The sequence below is a fragment of the Marmota marmota genome, unplaced genomic scaffold, assembly GCF_001458135.2.
Source record: "Marmota marmota marmota unplaced genomic scaffold, marMar, whole genome shotgun sequence".
NCBI lineage: Eukaryota > Metazoa > Chordata > Mammalia > Rodentia > Sciuridae > Marmota > Marmota marmota.
In genome coordinates this window covers 927,488-933,487 of record NW_026000171.1, presented here as the reverse complement: position 1 = coordinate 933,487, position 6,000 = coordinate 927,488, and the positions used below count along the sequence as shown (strand labels likewise).

Below are 6,000 nucleotides of genomic sequence, written 5' to 3'. Positions count from 1 at the left end.
GTAAATCAATGGATGTGTAACTGATGTGATTGTGCAATCTGTATATGGGTAAAAATGGGAGTTCATAACCCACTTGAATCAAAGTGTGAAATATGATATATCAAGAACTATGTAATGTTTTGAACAGCCAACAATAAAAAATTTTTAAAAAAGTAACTTTGAAAACTTAAGGTTTGACATCTACATCTTGAACACTAGAGAACAAATTTTGCTTTTTATGTCAAATCAGAAGAGTCAGAGACACATTTGCACTTCAGTCCAAAAGAGGAAAACATCAAATCCCACAACAACCAATCAAGGAAAATGGTCCTGCTCTGTGGCCTAAGAAACCTGGAGAATTGGCACCAAAAAGACCTGAGGGTGCAGAGTATGTGTTTAGTATGTGTTTATGGCAGCAAATAGAGTCTTTTAGTGGCTTCTCTTGTAGGGACAGACAGATGGGAAGCTCCCAGGCAAGGTCTGGGTGTAGGTGCTTCCTGTATAAATAAATGAGGTGTTATGATATTTATCCTAAATCCATTCTCAGTCTCATTTTCCCTTCCTAAACCTCTCTATCTGAATTTTCTAGTACCCTAAATACCCCAACTTTTTGTTGAGGGTATCTTTGTTTTAGGCACTGAATTCTATTGGAATATGAAACCTCTGCAATAAACTTTTATATAATTTCCCTATTAAAAATCAGAAGAATTTCTGATTTGTGATGTCTCCTCATCCATCACTCCAAAATCTTATGTTTAGGCTTTTTTCATGGCTAAGTTTAAAGCTCCACAGAGATAAATGCTATTGACAGTGTTAAATGTGTTAAAAGTTACTAAAAGTTATATACTATTGAAGATGCTCATATGATACATCCGTATGCCCTGACACAGAAGACAGAACTTGGGGAGAGTAAGTGACCTTTTAGAAGTTAGAGATAAGCTGGCATCCAGGCCTGTCCACTATATCCTCATTTATGCCTCGTGATGACAGCTGTTCTTGCTTTCAAGCTCCCCCTTTCCTAACTGCCCCCCCCCACTGCTTCAACCAGCCCCTCCATAGAGGATATACCCTGTGCCTTTCTCTGGTGCTGCATCTCTACTCTTATTTCACAGATGTAGCCTCCACTTTACCAACTGGGTTTATTTGCAAAAACACTTCAGTAAAGTCCCAGAAGGGCTTATAGAAACCTGGTCTCCAGGAAACTACACTTTCTGTATCTGTGCCAGATCCTGGGAGATCCTCAATTCTCCACATCCCATATTTTACAAAACTCTCTCCCCTTGTGGAAATGGCCTCTCTCACTTCACATTGCTATTAGAACTTTTGGGCTCAAATTTATCCAGGTAAACAAAAGAGGCAGTTTGCCAGGTTGATTTCCAACATCTTTCATTAAGATCACACTTTTTTTACTTCCACTAAGGCCAAGATTTCCTGCTCCACCTTTCCTGTACCTGGGACTCATCTGCATCTAACCAAGTCTCCAGGACTTTGATCACAAGCTTTGTTTCTGAATCCACCTGTCTCCTTTTCCATCACTCCAAAATCTAATTATACTCTTTATGACACAGAACTGTGTCACCTGTTTAGATGGGAATGTCTCCATCAGATGTGGTACTAGGCCAGGCAGAGGTGCACATAGATCCCGGTATCTTCCTTGAAGACCAAACTTGCCCTGTATTCTTGGGCTTCCCAGTCATCTCTGAAAGCCAGAGGAGGCAGCATGACCTTCCCTTAGAGGCAGAGCAGGGGACAAGGAGAGAGGTCAATGGAGGCCCAGAAATGGGTAAAAATGTGTGTGATTAGGAAAGGATAAAATGAGGAAGAGTGGTTTTTGAAGTAGACATAATCAAAACTTTTCACCTTGACATGATATAGGAGAGAGGTATTTGAAGAGAGTATTGACAATCTACTTCCATGGTTTCTAATCCAAATTACTAATGTCTTTTTAGGATTTACCATGTTCCGGAAATGTTTTTAGGTATTGGGCATGAATATTTCAAGGAAATAATGAGAACAAAAACAAACAATTTCAAGCCATTTGAAGTTTATGAGAGTTCTGGTTAGGGGGGGCGGAGAAAAAATGGCATCTGCAGAAGTCCATTGATTCACATGAATCATCCTCACTAGAGATTGCAGTCAGATCTATCCTTGTCTGATTCTTTGCTTCAGGATACATTGCTTCATTGGGCAACTTTCAAGTATTTCTTAATACGGTGTCATCCATGGGACCTTTTGCTCCCCCATTCTGACCTCAATACCTCAACTTTGAGTTTCACTTACAAATCATTCTTCTTTGACACAGCATGGGTGTCCAGAACTCACACAAATGTACATAGATTCACCACCCTACACGAGGGTCTTGAGTGCTGCTCAGATAATCCTTATATGCTCTTTGTTAATCCTCTGTTGCCATCCTCCAGACCCTGGAAGTTTCCTCTATCTTCCTCAAAATGTTCCATTTTTCTCATTCTTATCAAATTTACCTCACAATGCACTTCTTTTGTATTACTGAATCCATCACATATAAACTATATAAACTTCCCTCATATCTTGTCACCCATAGCATTTTTCTCCTTTTTTCATTTAAATTTGTTTTAACTAATACCTAAAATATAATTAGTGTACCTATTAATGGAGTAAATAGATCTGTTGATCATGGATATACTGTGTTATTTTGTTTCCTCAAACACTTTTCATTTTCTTTTGTGAATATTTCCAATATGCTCTCTTCTTGCTTATTGAAATAAAGTTTTCTTATTGCTATCTATAGTCACTCTACTGTGCAACAGTGCACAAGAACTTCTGGTCTATCTAAGTAAAACCTATAACTGATTGATCAATCTGTAGCCTTCCATATCTAACCCTTACACTTTCCAGCCTATGGAAATCACAATTCCAGTCTAAACTACTAAATTTTTATGAGGTCAACTTTTTCAGGTTTCACATATAATGAGATTATAAGACTCTTGTCCTTTTTGCCTGACTTATTTCACTTAACCTAATGGTTTTCAGGTCCATGCATGCTGCAGCAAATGAAAGGATTTTATTCTTTTTTTTTTTGGCCAAGGAGTATTCCATTATGTAAATGTACTTCATTGTATTCAGGTATAAATTGATGGACACTTAGATTATTTCTCTTTCAACTACTGTCAGTAACTGCCATAAACATGAGATTACAGAGGTCCCTTCAACATTCTGAATTCATTTCCTTTGGATATATGCTCAGCAGTGATTGCTGTATTATATGGTGATTTTTTTGGGGGAGGGTTGTCTGATAATAGTTTTGTATTTTCTTTGTTTGTAAAGGACACCTTTACCATGTTGCATTTGTGTGTGTGTGTGTGTGTGTGTGTGAGAGAGAGAGAGAGAGAGAATTTTTTAATATTTATTTTTAGTTTTCGGTGGGCACAACATCTTTATTTTATTTTTATGTGGTGCTGAGGATTGAACCCAGTGCCCCGTCCATGCCATGCGGGTGTGCTACCACTTGAGCCACATCCCCAGCCCAATGTTGTATATTTTTAATTTGCAGATTTTTCCTTCAGTTCTATGAAAATCTTATGGCACTCACTTCTGGTCTACATGTTTCCTGTTGGGAAGTTAACTGTCAGATGAATTAGGACACCTTATGTGTTCTTTGTGTCTTTATTCTTGATTCCTTGAGACTCTTTATCTTTCATCTTTGAAAGCTGTATTATAATATGGAATGACAAGAGCTCAAGCATCCAGATCCAATTTGGGTGCCCATTTAAACTTTCAAGCCCAAGCAGAGACTTAAATCTCTCCATAGTGTGCTCTCTGGGGCTTTGAGAAGGAGTGAGGAGTGTGGTCCTGTGGCAAACAGTTCTGCAATGCTATGTCACACACTAGGCCAGAGCCTGCCAAGGCAACACAGCTCTCGGGAGGGACCAAGGACCTCAATGCCATGAGCTGCCTATTGTTGAGGTGGACTCATGGCCCAAGACTCCAGCAACCAGCCACAGGCTCTTCTTGAGTGTGTCCCACAGTACACAGGACATGCTCTCTCTATGAGTTCTGTCCTACATCTGAGGCCTCTATTTCCTACTGAGTACCGAGTATCATCATAATGTGCTTGGCATTGTTCTCTAAGACAAAATTCTATATTTGTTCTTGTGTCCTGCTCCTTAGACAGCAAAGTATTGATTTCCTTCTGCCAAGACAGATTGGAAGAGTGAGGGTGGAGATAGTCTCTTAGATGTCCAAATAAACATAGTTCCAGAGTCTCAATCTGAGGTTATTGGCACAGGACCAAGGGTTGTTGGGCTCTACTGGGCACCTGCTTAGTTCTATGTTTCAAGTCTAAGGCCTTGATTTAATTACCTTTCCATTCCCCAAGAAAGATGCATATTTCTTCATGCTGGGCTGCTTCGATTAACGGAAAGGATAACTCTTATTTGCCTCTCTCATTCAATGTGTCTTTTCTTTTTCTTATCATAAAAGCAGGCAATCATTTCTTACTTTTCTTTTCATACACCTGGTTTATTATCTCTTATCAAACTGCTTGGTATCTGAAAAACTGTTTACATGGTGTTTGAGTAGAGATCACAGAACTCTGGCCTTCCTGCCAATGACATAAAAATTCTGATGTCTAAATCTAGAAAGGAGAATTGAAACTTTGCAATAATCCATAAATTCCCCTATGATATGTTTGATTCCTGTGCCCATATACATACTAAACCAGTACGAAATATTTCTGAGTATACATCTACAAACATTCAATTCAACTGAGAAAAGTAGGGCCTCATTCTTGCCTGTCCTTTGAAAAGTGCTGCAAACAGAGTGTGTGTGCTAATTTATCTGTAATCCTAAAAAACCTGTAAATTAGAGAAATGAAAGTATGAATTAACTTTAAGTTTAAATGGTCTACAAAAATATCTTCTGAAGTAAGAGAGTTGAGAAGGGAAAGGACAATATCAGAGATTTACAGGACAGGAATAAATGAAGCCTGCCATCCAGTGCTACCCCTGAATCCACAGACTCAGAAAAGGATCTTAGTCCTCTCTGGACAATTTACCTCTTATTCCTCCAGGGATAAGACACTACTTCCTGGAACTTTCCATTCTCTTAGATAATGAATAATACACTGACCATACCTGAGCAGATGACTCCTGCATCACTATAGTGCCTACAGTTGTTCTTTCCCAAGCCTATGGCAGGGCAATTCCACAAGTAGTCCTCCTCTCCTGTGCACTTCAGCTTTGTCAGCCAGATGGGTCCAGATCCCTCTCCAAATTGTGCATAGAACAAGGCATTGAAGGCCATTCCACAGCCCAGCTGTCTGCACACCACATGAGCATCTTTCAGATCCCAGCTGTTATCACAGACAGTGCCCCAGGAATGCTGGTGAAGGATCTCCACTCTGCCTGCACAGCGACTGCCACCATCCACCAGGCGAAGCTGTGGGCTCTCTAAGAGAAAGAATAATGTCAATGGTAGTACTTAAAAAGAGAATGGGAAGGGTTCTCTTGTCATGTGGTACTGCCTTCCCAACCAAGCACTGGGCAGCATGTACTTTCAGAATGTAGAACTTACTGAGTAAGACATGGAATCATTCATTATAGTAGACAGCAAGTAAGTCTGAGTTTCTAACATAACCTGAAAAATTAATTGTGAAAAATAAGAAATGAAATCAAATACAACATAATCAAATGAGTAGTCTCAGGTAGAAGTTATTATATAGATCTGATCAGAGTAAAACTTGTTCTGCATATGATGAGACAGAAGAATTTGAGAAATGCCAAGATTCCTAATCTGAGTAGCTGAAAGTGTCTTATCTGAATGATTTCTAAGAGTTAGTGTAATGTGCCAGTATCTGAATTGGTTTCTTATAAAGCACATACACATGACTATCCATGAGATCATCAGAAGTCTCAGTTGACAGCCATGAATCCAGGGGAAAAAATGAAACTATACAGGCATTAAGACTGAAAAGTGAATGGATCATAAGACAAACCATAGCTATTGTAATATATTTCACTATTTCGATTATGGATACTAAAT

General features: G+C 39.0%; 1 pseudogene; it reads right to left on the bottom strand.

Annotated features, from left to right (window-relative positions):
* LOC107154873 overlaps positions 1-6,000 on the bottom strand; it is a 146,942-nt pseudogene that overhangs the window by 72,323 nt on the left and 68,619 nt on the right.